The sequence below is a fragment of the Oryx dammah genome, unplaced genomic scaffold, assembly GCF_014754425.2.
Source record: "Oryx dammah isolate SB20612 unplaced genomic scaffold, SCBI_Odam_1.1 HiC_scaffold_18, whole genome shotgun sequence".
NCBI lineage: Eukaryota > Metazoa > Chordata > Mammalia > Artiodactyla > Bovidae > Oryx > Oryx dammah.
Window position 1 is genome coordinate 50,571,618 of NW_024070202.1, and position 21,202 is coordinate 50,592,819.

Genomic DNA, 21,202 nt, shown 5'->3' on the forward strand with positions numbered 1-21,202 from the left:
GAACTGCACTGAGATATAATCGAAAGCCCTGTTTATTCACTTAAACTCCAAACTTTCTCATTTTTCTGGCTATCCAAATTTCACCCATTGTGTGAATCTGTAGTTTCATTTGTTAATTCATTCATAAATTTGAAGAGCCTTCCTGTTAATCAGGAATTATTCTAGGCACAAAAAATGGGGTACTGGTTTGCCCAAGATTTGCAGTCCAGTACTCTTGCCTGGAAAATCTCATGGACGGAGGGGCCTGGTAGGCTGCAGTTCATGAGGTCGCTAAGAGTCGGACATGACTGAGCTACCTCACTTTCACTTTTCACTTTCACGCATTGGAGAAGGAAATGGCAACCCACTCCAGTGTTCTTGCCTGGAGAATCCCAGGGACAGAGGAGCCTGGTAGGAGGCCATCTATGGGCTCGCACAGAGTCGGACACAACTGAAGCAACTTAGTAGCAGCAGCAGCAGCAGCAAACATATTGTATTAAAGATCATGAGTGGGGAAAAAGAAGATGAAACTGAAGGAAGTTTAATTTAGCAGGAAGCATTTGAGCTGTGAAGAAAGGGGAGAGCATTTCAGTCTGAGAAAACCGTCTGATGAAACCCAGTGATATGCATGAAGATGGTGTGCTTGAGAGTACCCCTCTATGTGTGGTTGCTTAGCAGGCCTGAGGACATAAAGAAGGAGAAAGAAAGAAAATGAAGATCTACAGGCAGGCTGGAGAGGAAGGACTCTGCAAGCCAGGGTTTGACATTTTGGATTTTTCACTTGGACCCTTAGGAAGACCCGGAATTTTTTAATGTTGAGGATTAACCTGCTCAGATTTGTATCTTGAAATGAAACACAGGTTGGAAAGAGGGAAAAAGGAATAAAAAGAAACCAATAGTCAGACTAAATATTTTTGTTTCTTAACTGGTGCACTGATAGACTCCCTGAGTGTTTGAGGAAAAAATAAATATCCACTGAGAAATTAAAAATATTGATGTGGGACTCAGAAAAAAATGGAGGTATATAGGGGTGACCAACAATATCAGTTGGGTGAGATGCCTAGGAAAATGGAGAAAATAGGATGGGCTCTAGAAAACACCAATATTTAGAAGTAAGCAAAGACAAGAAATCAACAAAGAGTCTAGTGGAATGGGAAAAAACCAGGAGAATTTAGTGTCCATGATCCTCATGGAAGTACATTTTAAGAAGGAAAGAAAAAATGAACAAAATAAAATGATTCATCAAGGTGCCACCTGATGACCATTGGTTCTGTCTTTAGAAGCCATTACTACTCAGAGTGACAGCAGAGGGAGTCAATCATGGGTGAAAGAGAGGAGAAATAAAAGGTGAAGATGGGGGTGGAGGGAAGAAAAAGGTGGGATTGTAGCTGAAGTGGAAGGTATTGTTAGGCCTTGCTTTAAGCATGCGTGGTCAGTCACTCAGTCATGCCTGACTTTGCAACCCCCTGGACAGTAGCCCACCAGGCTCCTCTGTCTATGGAATTTTCCAGGCAAGAATATTGGAGTGGGTTGCCACGCCCTCCTCCAGGGGATCTTCCTGACCCAGGGATTGAACTCTTGTCTCCTGCTTTGGATTCTTTACCACGGTGCCACCTGGAAAGTCCTTTTAAGAATGGGAGAAGATAAACTTGTTTATAAATTTCAAGTCAATAGAGAACTTCAGAAGAGAGAGAGACAGAGAGAGAGTACTCGATGGATCAAATCTCAGAAAAGTCCCCAAGCAAGGAGATGTCACTAAATTGGTAAAGATGCTTTTATGAGAAGAACTTCAGAGTTTAAAAACTTCTTAAAATGGTGGAAGGATAGGGTTTGAATTGGAAATTTATTAATACATCTGCCATCAAAAAGTTGATCTAATTAGTAAGGGGGGATAAAATACTCAATTTCACTCGATTTGAAAGCCTACTGCTTGATATTATTTGTAAATTCATAGATTATAGATTTGAAAGGGATTTGAAGAACCTTGTAAAGTTTTTGTCGGATCAGTAAGGTGCTGAGAAAGGAGGAAAGTCATGACTTGGGGCCTGTTTTTCTGGATCCTGCTTCTAGTGGCTGCAGTGGTTAATGGAGGAGGGGGCACTTTTTGCTTCCTCCTGCTGCTCCGTCACCGCAGGGAGGTCCAGATGGTAGGTGGGAGGGGATGGGGGCTGAGATGGGCCTGGATTCTGCTCGCAAATGTGTTGAGGACTTATTTTCACTGCTTATGATTGGTGGTCTTTCTGTCTGCAAAGTGATGCAAGAGTCATTTGAGCCCCATAGCTGATAATCAAAAGCACTTTTTAAAAAAAGTTAAGTTGGAATGAGATATTATGAAATTATAAACCTATGACATAGAAGTGTCAGATGCAAGTAAAGTGATGACACCGTAGCACCTCCTTTTGTACCCAGGAACCTGTATTTAACATCAGGACAGTCACAAACACTCAATATTTTAAGAATCTAAACATTAGTAGTAAACAATTTTAATGCCACTTCATTTAAAAATCTGGAGGAGGAAGTGGCAACCCACTCCAGTATTCTTGCCTGAAAAAATATCCCATGGACAGAGGAGCCTGGTGGGTCAAAAACAGTCAAGCGCAACTGAGCATACACACACTTTAAAAAAATGTATTTGTATTAAAAAATATGTACTTCTAAGATGACTTTTAACTCTGAAAAATAATTGGTGTTTGACAGTTCATGAATTGCTTTTCAATTTGAAAAGAAAACAAAATTTTATTGATTATAAAAATAATGCATACTATAATTAAAACATTAAAATACATAAAACATTAAAAATTATATAAAATGCTACCACCTAGAGATCAGTCTTGTTCATATTTAGGCAACCATCTCCTCAGACACCTCTGTAAATGCACATATGCACATATATGCTTATCAAAATTTCATTAAATCTATATTTTTTAATGATGTCATAAAACTTGATTTTTTAAAATTTATTTTAAATTTCAGAATTTAATTTCCAGGAATTGGAAACCATGGCTTCTAAATGTTCTTTGTACTTTAGCTTACACTGCAACATAGATGAAGTGAAGTGAAGTGAAGTGATGTCGCTCAGTTGTGTCCAACTCTTTGCGACCCCATGGACTGTAGCCTACCAGGCTTCTCAGACCATGGGATTTTCCAGGCAAGAGTGCTGGAGTGGGTTGCCATTTCCTTCTCCAGGGGGTCTTCCCGACCCTGGGATCAAAGCCGGGTCTCCCACATTGTAGGCAGATGCTTTACCCTCTGAGCTGCCAGGGATGCATTTGGCGAGTTAGAGGAAAGTGAAGCAGAAGGTGGATGTGGGAGCCAGCACCCTCAGTCCCAAGGACCTCTGATTCCCTCCTCTGCTCAAAGGGGCCAAGTGCCCTGTCCTTGCTCCACCCTTGGAAACCATTGTTCCTTCTCATGGGGTCACATGGGTTTGCTCCATGTGTTCTTGTGTGTACACTGTTTTGACTTGCTTACTGGTTTTGGATTCCTGTTTCTCTGTTAACCTTTCTTCTGTTTTCCAATGAAACCAAGATTAAACACCTTAGAGATGACTACTGGATAAAGATAGCTGAAGGAGACCAGACATCCTGAATGGCCAGGCTAATACCATGTATCCATCTAAATTTCCTTTCAGATCAAGTCTCCTGACTTCTATCTGGAGCCAAATGAGCACCAGGCAGTGACCTGAATCCTTCCTGAAAAGGAAAGTATATAGGAACCCAGAGGAAGAAGATAAGGGCAAAAACTACATCTTGGTTGCAAACCTGGGATATAACATCTATCACTGGTTTTAACACTTGGTATCACATCTTTTGTCATTTTTCACCAGTTTGTATTTTTTTTTTTTAAGAGATACTCTCCAAAGGGTCTATTTGTTAATCAGTTCAGTTGCTCAGTCATGTCTGCCTCTTTGCAACCCCATGGACTGAAGCACACCAACTTCCCTGTCCATCACCAACTCCCGGAGCTTACTCAAACTCATGTCCATTGAGTTGATGATGCCATCCAACCATCTCATTCTCTGTCGTCCCCTTCTCCTCCTGGCTTCAATCTTTCCAGCATCAGGGTCTTTTCCAGTGAGTCAGTTCTTCACATCAGGTGGCCAAAGTATTGGACTTTCAGCTTCAGCATCAGTCCTTCCAATGAATATTCAGGACTGATTTCCTTTAAGATGGACTGATTGGATCTTCTTGCAAGTCCAGGGGACTCTCAAGAGTCTTCTCCAACACCACAGTTCAAAAGCATCAGTTCTTCGGCACTCAGCTTTCTTTCTTTTCCAGCTCTCACATCCATACATGACTACTGGAAAAACCATAGCTTTGCCTAGACGGACCTTTGTCAGCAAAGTAATGTCTCTGCTTTTTAATATGCTGTCTAGGTTGCTCATAGCTTTTCTTCCAAGGATCAGTTTTAATTTCATGTTTTTTAATTTCATGGCTGCAATCACCATCTGCAGTGATTTTGGACCCCAAGAAAATAAAGTCTGTCACTGTTTCCATTGTTTCCCCATCTATTTCCCATGAAGTGATGGGACCAGATGCCATGATCTTAGTTTTCTGAATGTTGAGTTTTAAGCCAACTTTTTCACTCTCTTCTTTCACTTTCATCAAGAGGCTCTCTTAGAAAGTGAAGATGAGCTTTCTTTTTACTATTGTACATTTGGAAGGAAAGTGGCCCCGTCTTGAAAGTGAAAGTAACTCAGTTTTGTATGACTCTTCGCCACCCCATGGTTATACAGTCCATGTCATTTTCCAGGCCGGAATACTAAAGTGGGTAGCCTTTCCCTTCTCCAGGGGATTTTCTCAACCCAGGATTTGAAGCAGGGTCTCCTGCATTGCAGGCAGATTCTTTACCAGCCTAACTGCAAGGGAAGCCCATTTTGTTAATAGCTAGTCTTTTTTTTTGTATTATACTTTCAATTCAATGGCACCTTTGAAGTATAATAGCTTTTCTATGTGCATTCCCATCAAATCAAGACAACAACAACAACCAAAAAAAAAAAAACAACACTTTCTTTTCATTTGCTGGTATATGGGGAAGAAACTGTTTTTACTTTTTATAGAAACTAAAATTAAAATTTAACTTTTTGGACCTTTTGCAGAATAGCTAAATTATGCTCTAAGATTAGCTTTACTGCAGGGCTAATAATCTCTGAGAATACTCTAGGTTTGATCATTTCTCTTCTTTTCCTTTTTAAGAAATTTTACTTATTTATTTGTCTGCACCAGGTCTTAGTTGCAGCAGGCGAGATCTTTACTCTTTTTTGTGGCATGTGAGATCTAGTTCCCTGACCAGGGATTGAACCTGGCCCTTCTGCATCAAGAATGCAGAATCTTAGCCATTGGGCCACCAGGGAAGTCCTCTGTATTTTTTTTAACCCATATTAAAAAAAATTTTTTTTTCATTTTTATTTTGTATAGAAGTATAGTTGATTTACAATGTTGTGTCAATATCTGCTATACAGCAAAGTGACACATTTATATACTTACATATATTCTTTTTTAATATTCATTTCCATTACAGTTTGTCCCAGGACATTGAATATAATTCCCTGTGCTATAGAGTAGGACCTTGTTGTTTATTCATTCTAAAAGTAAGTTTGCCTCTACCCAACCCTGAATTCCTAGCCCATTCATTTCCCTTCCCCCTACCCCCTTGGCAACCACAAGTCTGATCTCTATATCTGTGAGGCTGTTTCTGCTTTGTGTGTGCATGCATACTAAGTCACTTCAGTCGTGTCCAACTCTTTGTGACCCCATAGACTGTAGCCTGCCGGGATCCTCTGTCCTGGGGGATTCTCAGGCAAGAATACTGGAGTAGGTTGCTGTGCCTTCCTCAAGGGGATCTTCCAGACCCAGGGATCGAACCCATGTCTCTTATGTCTCCTGCGTTGGCAGGCAAGTTATTTACCACTAGTGCCACCTGGGAAGCCCCTTCTGCTTTGTAGATAGGTTCATTTATTTCATATTTTAGATCCCACACATAAGTGATATTACATGATATTCGTCTATCTTTTTCTGGCTTATTTTACTTACTATGATAATCTCTAATTACATCCATATTGCTACAAATGCCATTATTTTGTTCTTTTTTATGGCTGAGTAGTTTTCCATTGTATATATGTACCACATCTTTATCAATTCATCTGTCAATGGATAGTTAGGTTGTTTCTATGATCTGACTATTCCAAATAGTCCTGCTATAACATAGGGGTGCATGTAGCTTTTTGAATTAGAGTTTTGTCTAGGTAGACTTCCCTCATGGCTCAGATGGTAAAGAATCTGCCTGCAGCGTGGGAGACTCATATTCGAAACCTGGGTTGGGACGATTCCCTGGAAAAGGAAATGGCAACCCACTCCAGTACTCTTGCGTGGAGAATTCCATGGACAGAGGAGCCACCAACTACAGTCCACAAGTCACCAAAAGTTGGACACAATTGAGTGACTAACACTTTGTCCAGGTATATGCTCAAGAGTGGGATGGCTGGATGTATGAAATTCTATTTTTAGTTTTCCTAGGAGCCTCCCTACTATTTTCCCTAGTGGCTACACCAACTGAGTTCAGTTCAGTTCAATCGCTCAGTCGTGTCTGACTCTTTGCGACCCCATGAATCGCAGCACGCCAGGCCTCCCTGTCCATCACCAACTCCTGGAGGTCACTCAGACTCACGTCCATCGAGTCCGTGATGCCATCCAGCCATCTCATCCTCTGTCGTCCCCTTCTCCTCCTGCCCCCAATCCCTTTTCTCCACACTCTCTAGCATTTGTTATTCGTAGACTTTAATGATGGCCATTCTGGCCCATGTGAGGTATACCTCATTGTAGTTTTGATTTGCATTTCTCTAATAATTAGCGACGTTGAGCCTCTTCCATGTACCTACTTGCCATCTTTCTGTCTTCTTTGGAGACATATCTATTAAGGCCTCCTGCCTATTTTTTATTGGATTGTTTGATTTTTGTTGTTGAGTTGTATGAGCTGTTTGTATATTTTGGAGATTATGGGCTTCATCATTTCTTAAATTAAGGGATGATTCAGCCTTCTTTAATCTATGGCCTTTGCCATTTTCTTCTTTTTCTGCAATATACATACACATTGAAAATTGTTTTCCATATAAAATGTTATAATTGTTTCTTAAAAAATGACTGAAAGTAAATGAAATAATATTATCTATCAGTTGTTCTTGTTGAAGGAAATACTAGTGTCTGTTAATGTTATTCTCTATGCTTTCTCAACATTTTAAAATATTTCACAAAAGAACTTTTACTGTAATACTTTTATCTTAGACATAACACTATTTACTTAAAAATAACAAGACTAGAACATAGAATTCCTACATACCCTTTGCTCAAATTCTCAAAATTTAATACTTTACCATACTACCTTTACAATTCAGTCTTTCTACATATACATGTTTTTTGTGTTTTTTTTTTTTTTGGAGTCATTTGTAGTAAGTTGCATGTCTGATATTCTTTTACCCCTCAATTCTTCAGTGTACATTTCCTAAAAATCAAGGCCATTTCTTACAGTACATTTACCAGAAATTAATACAATGTTTGGATTGTACTGATACAATACTAGTTGCTATTCCAATTTTCTCAATAATACCCTTTTTAGGGGAAGGAAATCCTGGACCCATGTTTGCTGTCAACTCTCCTTAGTTGTCTTAAGTCTAGAAGCATTTTTAGTCTTTCTTTCTTGTCATGAACTTGACTTTTTTTTTTTTTTTTAGTGCTCATTTTCCTCCCGGTTTTATTGAGATATAATTGACATTTTTGATGAGTCTAGATCAGTTATTTTTGTAGATGTTCTTAAACTTGGGTTTTTAAATAATTTTTTAAGATTTTAGAGACTGTGTATTTTCTGTTTCTCAAACTAACTTAAAACTGCATCTTACTCTGAACTCATTTCCCCTTAACCAGCCCCGGGTCTCCTCTGCACCCTATTTCCACAAAAGGTGTCATTATTTACCAGTTTTTAACCCAGAAACCTAGGAGTTGCCCTCCTCTTTCTTATCCAGGTAACATGATGGAGATATTATCTCATAGAGTTTTATATAGAAAATAATTCTTGCGTGTGTGTATTGCAGAAAAGAAAGACAATGGCAAAAGTTGTAGACTAAAGTAGGTTCATAGGAGCCCCTCTTCTCCATCCCCGCTGCCATTCCTGAGTCCAAGCTCTCACTTTCCATAGCCCCCAGCCATCTCCACACTTCCACAGTCTTTCATCCTGAAATCTCCCCCAAACAAATCTTAAACATAAAATATAAACCTTTTGGTGCTTCTGTGTTACTAAAGTAATTTAAAAATTGCACAGTTTATGGGCTAAATCACCAGTGTCTTTTCAGTGTATCAGAGCCTATGTCCTGGCTTTAACTCCCAGCTGTCCCTGTCTTGCTTTCTTATGCTCCAGTCACATTGAAATGCTTGAAAATTTCCAAACAATCCTGTTGGCTCCTGCATCTGGGCCTTCACATATACGCATCCCCTTAGTCTTAAGTACACTTCTCCCTCTCCATTCATACATTCTTTTTTATTTAGCTAGAAGCAACTTGTCTGTTAGAACGCAGCTCAAGTGGTCCCTCCTCTGACAAGACTTCCCCAACCTCATTCCCCACCATGAGCAGTGGGATTTTGTTTTTTTCTATGATCTCTGGGAAAACAAAACAAAACCCTATAACAATTATAACTACCATATAATACTTTCTGGTATGAAACCATTCCTGAACCAAACTAAGTTCAGGAGCCAGAACTCAGTATGCCACCCTAAGGAGGATAAATGATTCGTTTACTTTACTCTCTTTGTTTCGTCCTGCAGTGGTTAGCTTCATCTCTGACTGGTCTAAGATCTTTACCTGTATGACTGGCTATGTAAAGTTTCTTATGATTCTTTATCCCATTTATAGCTCTCAAACAGGCTTTTCCTTCTGAGAGTGGACTGCTGGCTGTTTTTTTAAAAATCACATCAGTGCTAATTATATGTATATAAATCATAAAAATTGGCAGTTTAAGAATAATGAATGGTAGCAACGTTACTACCATAAAGATTAACTGCCCAGGGGAAAAAAAAAACAGATTTGATGTGATGAGTATTGTCAATGTGTTCTGGAAAATGCAATGGTTGGTACAAACAGTTTCTGGGCCTCTGGCTAGGCTTTCTCTGCTCTGGGTCATTCTGTGAGTAGCATACTGCCTGGAACTCAATAAATATTTATGAAATAAACAGTGGTTTTGTTAAGCCTAAGATATAATCAGGCCTGTAAAGGAATGAGGAAACTATTATTCAAATTATCTGCTTCAAAGAAAAGACTCAACATTTAGTACTACAGGTTTCAAAACTAAGTTTGACATGGTTTTACCCGGGTTCCCAAGACTAAGTTCAGAGCCTTGCACTGAACCCTGTTACAGCGTGTATTTTCTACAAAGTTACTCTAGCCTATGTTTAGTTTCTAGTTTATATTCCTGTAAGTCAGTGATTTTTCAAATCTGCCTTCATATAAGAATCATCTGAGATGGTTTGAAAAAATACAGATGCCTGAGACCTATCCCCCAGAGGTTCAGATTTAATTATCCCTATTTATTTTTGGAAATTAGGCATTTTAATATGAAGTGTTAGTTGGTATTGGGGGGAACAGTCTTTTTTTATTTCTGTTTAATGGCTGAATAATTTTTGTTTAATTGGACCTTTTTTTTCCAGGTTTCATGAGGCTGCTGAGCAAGTTATAACTTGTGTAATCATTTTTATATAGAATTACTATGTTTGGCATATATTTTCTTCAGAGAATAGCAACATGGGGGGATTTAATAATTTAAACAGCATTTAGTGATTTGAATTCCCACATAGGGATCCTAGGAAAACATAGGTATAACTGATGATGCTGAAGTTATCGATACGAAAATAAAGACTTGTCCTTAGCTGCCACATTGTTGTGAGTGGTGAGATGAAAACTACTAATGCCATTTTCTGTGAGTTCCAGGAAGAATAAAACAGATAGGACTTCTAGTAGCTAAGACTCTGAGTACAGTTTAAAAGTAAATGAATGGTCTTCAACTTATGAATAATTGAGTCATCTAGTTCTTCTTTAGGTGGCCACATGTCTAATATTCAAGAAATAAAGATAGCTTTCACTGACACAACAGTAAATTAAAATAGTTAACCTTTATTTTAAACCATCATATTGCATAGTAATTGCCACCATGGATTGGCTACTTCACTAATGTATAGTTTAGATGTCAACTCAAAACTTGAAATCAGGAAACATGTTCTTTTTATTAAATGTTGGTTTTTCCATATTGTGGTTGCTATTTTGTTTCTAAAATCTTAGTCTAAATTCAGTATATTTTGATAGGGCACAGAAATATGAAAGAAGGGCTGAAGAGATTATGTTATTGTCATCTAGCTTGTAAAAGCTTTTATCCTAGATAAGTATATTAAAGAGTAAAATTAGGGTCATGAAAATGTATTCATTGAGTTTAAAGTGACTGAAACCCTTTGCGTTGCACAGAGAAGAAAGGGCAAGAGTGCTAAGAATAACTTAAAACAGGCCAGATTCCAGGCCCTCTTAAAGCTCAACATTTAGAAAATGAAGATATGGCATCCAGTCCCATCACTTCATGGGAAATAGATGGGGAAACAGTGGAAACAGTGTCAGACTTTATTTTTTGGGGCTCCAAAATCACAGCAGATGGTGATTGCAGCCATGAAATTAAAAGACGCTTACTCCTTGGAAGAAAAGTTATGACCAACCTAGATAGCATATTCAAAAGCAGAGACATTACTTTGCCAACAAAGGTCTGTCTAGTCAAGGTTATGGTATTTCCAGTGGTCATGTATGGATGTGAGAGTTGGACTGTGAAGAAGGCTGAGCGCCGAAGAATTGATGCTTTTGAACAGTGGTATTGGAGAAGACTCTTGAGAGTCCCTTGGCCTGCAAGGAGATCCAACCAGTCCATTCTGAAGGAGATCAGCCCTGGGATTTCTTTGGAAGGAATGATGCTAAAGCTGAAACTCCAGTACTTTGGCCACCTGATGCGAAGAGTTGACTCATTGGAAAAGACTGATGCTGGGAGGGCTTGGGGGCAGGAGGAGAAGGGGACGACAGAGGATGAGATGGCTGGATGGCATCACTGACTCGATGGATGTGAGTCTGAGTGAACTCCGGGAGATGGTGATGGACAGGGAGGCCTGGAGTGCTGCGATTCATGGGGTCGCAAAGAGTTGGACACCACTGAGCGACTGAACTGAACTGAACTGAACTGAAGTGTAAATGAGTTTGAAACATGTTCACTCTGTTTTGCTTAAAATACAGTCATTAAAACACTGGCAAAATTGTGGAGAACAGAGATCTCCAAGCACCACCAGTGCACAGAAATGTGGGCCTTGATTCTGCCTTTCACATGGGCCCAGGCTTCTTAGCATGATGTTCTAGTAGGAAGATTGTTCCTAAATATTATCTCCAGCAAAAAGGAAAGTATTAGTAAGCTTGATCAGTGGTTTGCAATATGGGTACTATTTACAAAAATAATGGGAAAGTCTTAAATGTGTGCTAACTCATACTGGAACATAATGACCATCAACCAAGTAACAGAGCTGCCCCGGAAGTTATCCATATCCCTACAGTGGGAACTTGCCATATCCACATGGTGGGAACTTCCTTGCTTGTCACCCAGCTATCTTCCCTTTGGCTCTGACTTTATGATTAGAAGGTGACAGGAACAATTTGCTACTAGGATTTTAATTCTTTTTTTTTCTCAGTATTCATTTATGAGAAGACATGCTATTTCTGTGGCTCAGTTTCCTCATCCCTTTTTATTTGAGTATGCAAATATCCCCTTTACAATGATCTATAAAACAGTGATGACTATCACACAGGGAGCATAAGGATAATACTTTATTTCCCAATAGCACTAAGAACCTTGATTTAGATCAAGTAAATATAACTAGCCAAATTGAAAACCATAACTTGTGCTTGTTGTTGTTTGGTCACGCAGTCATGTCTGACTCTTTGTATCGCTATGGACTGCAGCATGCCAGACCTCTCTGTCCCTCACCATCTCCTGGCGTTTGCCTACGTTCATAACCATTGCATCGGTGATGCCATTCAGCCATCTCATCCTCTGATGCCCTCTTCTCCTTCTGCCCTCAAATCTTCCCCAGCATCAGAGTCTTTTCCAATGAGCTGACTATTTGTATCAGGTGACCAAACTATTAGAGCTTCAGCTTCAGCATCATTCCTTCCAGAGTATTCAAGGTTGATTTCCTTTAAGATTTGACTGGTTTGATCTCCTTGCTGTTCAAGGGACTCTCAAGAGTATTCTCTAGCACCATAGTTCAAAGGCATCAATTCTTTGGGGCTTAGCCTTCTTTACAGTCCAGCTCTCACAACCGTATGTGACTACTGGAAAGACCATAGCCTTGACTACACGGACCTTTGTCAGCAAGGTGGTGTCTTTGCTTCTCAACACACTGTCTAGCTTTGTTGTAACCTGTGAAGCAAGTGTCAATTGACACTTATGATGAAGAAAATCATGCCTTCCTGGCATACATGAGTTTTCTTTTGAACAACAGCATGGTGCTAGATTTCTCTGTGTTTCTGTTGTCTGGCTGTGGTGGGAGTGAAGGGAGGATTGTCACAGTTCCTACTTGCTGAGAGTTTCTGTTGGAGGGTACCATAGTTTTCCTTCATCTGTAATCAGGGAGAATTGCCTAAGACTAGCAGTGATATAAGTTCATGGAGACTATGGCACGTTGGAGAGTGCCATGGGAGATATCTTGGAGGGCTCCTCTGTCTTCATAGGGATCGCATATTCAGACATGGCTTATAATGCTGATCTAAGAGTTTTGGAATGGAAACTGGCGGGGGAAGGAGACAGTCTCCATCAGTCTGTATGTTCATTTGCCCCATATCAGTATGATACAATAGAATGGTAAGGGCTGTCAGCAGCATTAACTGGACTCATTTGCTTGAGAGAAGCAGATACAGTTGTGACAAGTCATATGAAAGTGACTTTGTTGAAATTTTTATTCAGCTGAAGGCCAAGCAGACTTGCTGCTTTTCAAAGAGCAGGAGATTAAGAAGACTATTGCAACCGGGGTGGGCTCAGATGCTCAGAAAAATAGAAAACTCCATTTTCCATCTCCAGAGTTTGTAACATGGTATAGGTTGTATCTTGATCAGTATTTTAAAAAATAAACTAATTTCAAGAAGAGGTATTATTTGGGTGGTCTGAGGACATAGGGCTAAACCTTCAGATATTGTAGCACATTTTGATGGTACAGGAAAGGACTCCTTTCCTGTGCCATCACTTTCATCACCAGAAAGTGTGGCCTCACTTGCACAGATGGAAAGAATGAGTCAGCTTTATGCATAATTCTCAGGTGTTTCTTGTGTTTGGAATATGAAGTATTATAGGATTTCAGTCTATTCAGATGAGAAACAATGAGTGCCCAGGTTCGATGCATGACACAGGGTGCTCGGGGCTGGTACACTGGGATGACCCAGAGGGATGGGATGGGGAGGGAGGTGGGAGGGGGGTCCAGGATGGGGAATACATGTATACCCGTGGTGGATTCATGTCAGTGTATGGCGAAACCAATACAATATTGTAAAGTAATTAGCCTCCAATTAAAATAAATAAATTTATATTTTTTTAAAAAGAGAAATAATGAGTACTATTATAAACACTTAAAAAAAGCAGGAGATCATTTCTTAAAATCCTTCCACTGCCTGTTGGTGGTCTGCTCAGCACTCTGATTAAAGCAAAAAAGAAACAAAATGATTTTGTTGAAAGGGTGTAGTCTTCATCTTGTCTGTTTTAAAATAAAGACTTATCCCAATATATTTTTCAAGAACTCTAACTACCTCCAGATGCAGCACCTTGAAACATTATGAATTTGTATATGATGTAAATTTGAACATAACATGATCAGTGATTGGCTGTCACCAGACTTATTTCATAAACTTAGCAAATTGTTGCCCCATTTATACAGTTGAAGGTTTTGGACCCTTCTTAACAGTGTATGATGGACTTTTACTCTGTAGTTAAACTGTTTCAGAACTAGACACTAAAGCTTAGGACCCTACATATTCCCCATTTTTCTCTGAATATATGTGGAAAGGAAGAAGTATTAAAGGGAAATCTGTCAGATTTATAGATACTATGATTCAAATGGAAGAATGGTAATGACAGTACTGAGACTGAGCTCAGCTTTCTTTGAAGACCTTACCTCTGTATGTGGGGGCAAGGGGTGAAGAGGACTGGAGATACTGATAGCAGGTATGAGAACCTTGATTTTCAAGTCAAAGGTGTTTGTATTTTTGAAAATTTGTCTCTTCTATACTAACTTTTTTGATGGGGAGAAGGGTAGAATAAATGCTCAGTTTCTTGAATTTTCTTTCCCTCCCCTTCTTCCTTCTTTTCTTGCGAGATGGCATATGGGCACCCAGAAAACCTTGAAACCTTATGGCATCAGAGGGGGAGTTGTCTGGTCTATGTGCTGACCTGGGGAGTTCTCTCACATCTCTGAGTGTGTTTCATTCTCTGTGGGATTTATGATACTGTATGTAAACAAGTCAATCCTAAAGGAAATCAACCCTGAATATTCATTGGAAGGACTGATGCTGAAGCTGAAGATGGCCACTTTGGCTACCTGATGTGAAGAGCCAACTCACTGGAAAAGACCCTGATGCTGGGAAAGATTGAAGGCAAAAGGAGAAGTGGGAGGCAGAGGATGAGATGGTTAGATTGCATCACCAGGTTCATATACATGAACTTGAGCAAACTCCGGGAGATAGCGGAGGACAGGGAGGCCTGGTGTGCCGCTGTCCATGGAGTCACAAAGAGTTGAACATGACTCAGCAATTGAAAAACAGCAACAAAGCAGTGGGTTCTGTTTGTATTTAGGGCAAGTTAGCAGCTGTTGCTTCCGATGTCTGTGATCCTTGTGATGGCTTCTGGCTACTTGCTTACAAATCTATGACTCCATGCACCTTTTCAACATTTTTGTTTTACTAGTTCTCCCTGGGTGGAACTTCTGGATCTTTCCTTGAGTTGCATAAATCCTGAATAATCCAAAGCAAATTCTCATTTGAGACCTTTCTTTTTATCTGAACACAGCTAATTGCTGTATGTTCCCAACAACAGTTACCCAGTATTGATGCAGAGCACATCGGTATCAGTTCTAAGAGAAGTGTAATTACTATTTGCCCTCAGATCTCACCAACTCTCTTTCCTTCCATCCCCTCCCTACTCTCAGCCAAGGTTTTTATGGTGGGGGAGGGGCAGGGCCAAAACATTAACAGAGGCTCCACACTCACCTCACCTTTCTCTCCTCTCACTCTCTCCAGGCTGTCACCTCCTGTGTGAAAAAGAAAGGCCTCTAGAAAGACTACAGTCTACATCCTTTCTTCCCCATGGCTTGTAGCAAATCTCTGTGCTTTATGATTCTTGTTCTTTAAAGGAAAGCTTTAGGAATTTAGGAAACCCTTATCTTTCTCAGGTGCAAAGCTTTGCATTAAGCCTATGCTTTCATGACCAACTGTACCTAACTTTTTAAAAGTTTATTTTGAAACCTGAAAATGAAGACTTTCTTCTTTGTTCTTGGCTGGTTCTGCTTATGCTCTGAAATAATGACCACTTCATCCTTGATGAAGATTTGGATAACAGGAATTACCCCCAAAGTGAAAATTATATCAGATGGTATTTCAAACTATTACCCTATTTTACAGTTATTAACAACTTCTAGTTATTTCCAAGCATAAGTATATTCTTTTCCAGGACCAGCATTATAGGCAAGTTATAAGAAATGAAAGAGTATTCCATGATAGAGTGAAATTATCCTATGAAACAAGTTTAAGGAATATAGATTCTTCTACTTTTTAAATCATATGAAGAGAGGGCATGAGAAGAAGATTGAGTTGATGTGTTGGTGGTATCACATAATAAGGTTAAATTTATATGTTGGTGATATTATATGACTGATATTACTCCTCTCTCAAAACCTCTCTGTGGTGATCTAACATCTAGATTTGGTGACAGACAGCTGAGAACAGCAGGGAACAGCTGAGAACAGCAGTTACTAGGATTAACTCTGATAAATCAGATTCAAGTAAGGACTAACTTCCTGGCAACCATCTTTGCCACCACTGTGCACATGCATGCTAGCTCACTTGAGTCTTGTCCGACTCTTTGTGACCCTATGGACTGTAGTCCACTGGACTCCTCTGTCCATGGGATTCTCCAGGCAAGAATACTGAAGTGGGTTGCTGTGCCCTCCTCCAGGGCATCTTCCTGACGTAGGGATTGAACCCACTTCTCCTGCATTTATGATCAATGTCAAGATAACAGTGAAAACAGAAATTTGCTTTGAAATATCCAAAAGCATTTTAGTCTCTCCTTTCAATTTAGAAGGCAAGTACTTCTAAGCAGCAACTTGAGTGGTTCTGAAAGGATCAAGAATGTGTACTCAGAGTGTCGATGTTTTCTGATTGTGTCACAGAAGTTTTTGTCTTAATAATTTGACTGAGACTTTAAAAGGAGTGACTATGCCACAGATATGCCATGTATTTCTGAAAATGTCTAAGCAATATTAGCTATGTTCTAGATAAGTTAGTATATTATACTCAGATTAATCTATAATTTCATGGTACAAACTCACAGAAAAAGTTTTAATAATTTTGCATGGTATATGGAATTTAGAATTTCCTTTGAACTTTGCAAATGGATGGGCATTAGATAAAAAGGGAGAAAAGGTTATATTTAGTAGGAAGGCTAGTGACAGTGAATACAATGATTATGAGAGGGTGAGAACATCCATTTGACTGTATTAGAGGCTAAAATAGAAGTGAAAGCCAAATGCTGGAATACTCACAAGCAAGCAACAAAAGTAGTGAAGTGACATTATGGAAGCAAGTGAGGTCTATACTTTCTTCCACTCAGTATCACAAAAGAAACAAATTGGATGCTCTTTGACTTTGGTACCAGCTCTCCTTAAATTATTCAAGAAGATTCTAGAGTGTATCATGAGTGACTCTGTGTTTATCCTGCCAGTCTTGTTTTCTCTCTAACTCCCCATGATGAACCTGAACAATGGCTGCATGTGTCCTCTGTTGTTGCCATGACATCATTTCTCATCTCCAATGTAGATGTTGTGGCTTGGCACCCAGGTCATGGTCCTATCTCCTGCTTTTGTTGTGCTTCTATAACATTCAACTCCTCATGGTCCTATGGCTAAAGTGGGACTATGCCCACTTAAGTTACACTCTGTTACTTGGTTAATGAAGCAGCAAGCTCTCTCTTCTCAGGGCCTTGCCTAAATTTGTTGTTCAGTTGCTCAGTCGTGTCCAACTCTTTGCAACCCCATGGACTGCAGCACGCCAGACTCCCCTGTCCAGCACTATCTCCCAGAGCCTGCTCAAACTCATGTCCATTGAGTCAGTGATGCCATCCAACCATCTCACCTTTTGTCATCCCCTTCTTCTCCTGCCTTCAAACGTTCCCAGCATCAAGGTGTTTTCCAGTGAGTCAGTTCTTTGCATCAGGTGGCCAAAGTATTGGAGTTTCAGTTTCAGCATCAGTCCTTCCAAAGAACATTCTGGACTTGACTGGTTTGATCTCCCTGCTGTCCAAGGGACTCTCAAGAGTCTTCTTCAGCACCATAGTTCAAAAGCATCAGTTCACGACTCCCAGCCTTCTTTATAGTCCAACTCTCACATCCATACATGACTATTGGAAAAATCACAGCTTTGACTATACAGACCTTTGTTGGCAAAGTAATATCTCTGCTTTTTAATATGCTGTCTAAGATGGTCATAGCTTTTCTTCCAAGGATCAAGTGTATTTTAATTTCATGGCTGAAGTCACCACCTGCAGTGAATTTAGAGCTCAAGAAAATAAAGTTGCTTAAAATTATCACAGCCTATTTCCCCATGGGCTCTGTCCACAAATTGTAGAGGGTAAGGGAGAAAGCCAGAAAAGAGTTTTGATTTACACACGAAACAGTTGTATTAGTTAGCTACTGCATAACACATTATTCCAAAATGTAACCACTTAAAGAAAAGTACTATATCACTTGATTTCTGCCAGTCAGGACTTGAGGCATGGCTTAGCCGGGTTCTCTGGCCCAGTGTTCCTTATCAGGCAGAGTCAAGGCATCAGCAGGGGTCTCACATCAAGACTCACCTGAAGGAGGGCTCAGCTCTCCGGCTAATCAGTTGCTTGTCAGATTGGCCTGTCTTAGGGCAGCTCAGAACACGGCGGCTGGCTTTTCTCAGGGCACATGAGGGAGAAAGCAACTGAGAGCTAGCAAGACATAATTCTCTTTCTTTTGTAAACTAATCTCTGAAGCGTCATCACTTTTGCTATATTTTATTTGTTAGAAGGAAATCAGTTGGTCCAGGCCATATTCAAGGGGAGGGAACTACCAAGGACATGAATGCCAGGAAGGAAAGATCACTGGGGCCATTTCAGAGGCTGCCTTCCACAACTTTTGAGAATTTATCATCTTTTCAGGTGATTGTATCCTTTTGTTTCTTGAGGTGATTGTATCTTGAGTTTCTTGTAGAAGTACCAGGCAGAGTCAGAAATATCTGAATCTTATTCTCAGATTTGCTTTGTAAGTACTTTGGAAATAAAATCTGGCAGCAATATATGAGGTGAATTAAAGACTGTGTGTGGTTGAAGCAGTAAACTAAAGGACGATTGTAATAATCCTGACAGGAAGCAACGAGTCTAAACCAGAATGGTGGTAGGAAGCTGAAAAGGAGGCTATCCATGCAAAACAGGCAGAAAAGAAAGACTTGAGAATCATTGCTTCCAGTCTGGATATCAAAAGTGAGAGAAAAAGGAAGATGACTTGGATTCACAGATGGCTCCAGGGTGTTGATGACGTTTATGAAAAATTGGAAAACTTGGAAAGAAATCAGGTTTTGGGGAAAATGGTTAAAATGGATATGCTAAATTTGAGTTGATGTTTAAATTATGAGTGAGCAAATATGACTGGTCTAGTTTTGTGCTGCTTGGCCTCACACATGCAAAGATATAGAAAAGAGTCCCATGACCTTGAGGTTACATAAGTTCTAGAAGGCCAGGGAGAGTGACTGAAGCTAGGGACAGGGGTCAGGATGGGAGTTGTGGACTTACTTCTTTTCAACATAGAAACCTTGAGAAGAGATGGAGTCAAAGGGAAGGCTCCAGTTTGGCTAAGAGGACACAGAAGAGCCCTCAGATAAACCCTAGATTTGACATCACTTTGTGGTTTACAAACTGCTCTGACTTATACTCCTCTTTTACAGCTTTGCTGAGCAGTTGTAATCATCTCCATTTATGCATGAGCAGAGGAAGAATGGACCAGACCTTAACTGACCTGCCTAAGATCATACAGCTTGTAGCTAAGAAAACTGAGATTTCTCTCCAGATCTTTTGATAACCTGCCCACTTCCTTAGAGCTGCTTTTTAAGATATGTGAAATAGTAGAAGAGAGAAGTTTTAGACTAATAGGGCACTGTGAAAAATTCAAAAGCTGAGATTTTTTTAAGGAGGTTATTAATAATCTCAAACACTGCAAAAAATTTTAGAGAACTCATGGGAAAAAATGGAAAATAAGAATTTTATACTTGAGTAAAAAGAATGAAGCTTTTTTGCACTTGTGAAGAACTGCACATTGGGAGCGAGTCGTGTAAGCTTTTGGCCATCCTTGATCCTTAGGAAGAGTAATGTTTCCAAGAGAGTTGCCAGAGTTCTGAGTGGTTAAGTCAACGTTATAAACAGCACATTCAACGGGTGACTACACAATTAGATGTTTTACGTCAGAATAGCAAAATCTCCATTTACAAGCCACACCAATAGAAATCCTTATTTCACCAATGTTATAACTTGAGGCTGAAACCTGCCTTCATGAGCTGAGTCAGTGACTATTTCTTTCACTTTTGGTACTTTAAAACTAGAGTTTCTTCCTTCTCTCTTTCCTTCTTTCTTCTTCTCTCTCTCTCTCTTTTCTTTCTATTAATTGTATTTGGCCCCACTGGGTCTTAGATGCATCAAACGGGATCTTTGATCTTCAGTGTGGCATGTGGGACCTGTAGTTGCAGTATATGAGCTCTTAGTTGCTGTAGGTAGGATCTAGTCCCCCAACCAGGGATCCCTGCATTGGGAGCATGGAGTCTTAGCCACTGGACCCCCTGGGAAGTCCATTGAGTTTCTATGGAAAAATTGGAAAACCTTATGTATCCTAAATCTTCCATAATTCATGATTCTTAGTATTTATTAACATAGAAAGGACACATTTCTTTTTTCATGGTGTTGAGGTTTAATGTGTCAGACTATAATAACATAAAATGAACTTCCTTGAAGTTTCTTGGCATTTCTAACAATGCCCTAATTAGAAATATTACATTAAAAAATATGGCATCATTTTCTCCTTTTGGGCATGAGGAAGTTTTCATATAGAAGTATGTTTAATTTACTCTGAAGAGTGGCTCATTTATCATTATCTCTGAAACAGCATCTTCTGATTTTAAAGGTTGTATCAAAGTCTGGGTCATGAAGATCATTTTTGTATAGTTCTTCTTTATACTCTTGCCACCTCTTCTTAACATCTTCTGCTTCTGTTAGGTCCATACCATTTCTGTCCTTTATTGTGTCCATCTTTGGCTTCAACAGTACGTGAACTGTGAGCTTCCACATGTTCAAGCTGGATTTAGAAAAGGCAGAGGAACCAGAGATCAAATTGCCAACACCTGCTGGATCATAGAAAAAGCAAGAGAGTTCCTAAAAAACATCTACTTCTGCTTTATTGACAACACCAAAGCCTTTGACTATGTGGAACACAACAAACTATGGAAAATTCTTAAAGAGATGGGAATACCACACCACCTGATCTGCCTCCTGAGAACTCTGTAGGCAGGTCAAGAAGCAACAGTTAGAACTGGACATGGACACATGTATACCTGTGGCTGACTCATGTCAATGTATGGCAAAAACCACTACAATATTGTAAAGTAATTAGCCTCCAATTAAAATAAGTAAACAAACTTTTTAAAAAGCACTGGACATGGAACAACAGACTGGTTCCAAATAAGGAAAGGAGCAGGTCAAGTCTGTATACTGTCACCCTGCTTATTTAACTTATATGCAGAATACATCATGAGAAACGCTGGGCTGGATTAAGCAAAAGCTGGAATCAAGACACACACACACACACACACACACACACACACACACACACACACACA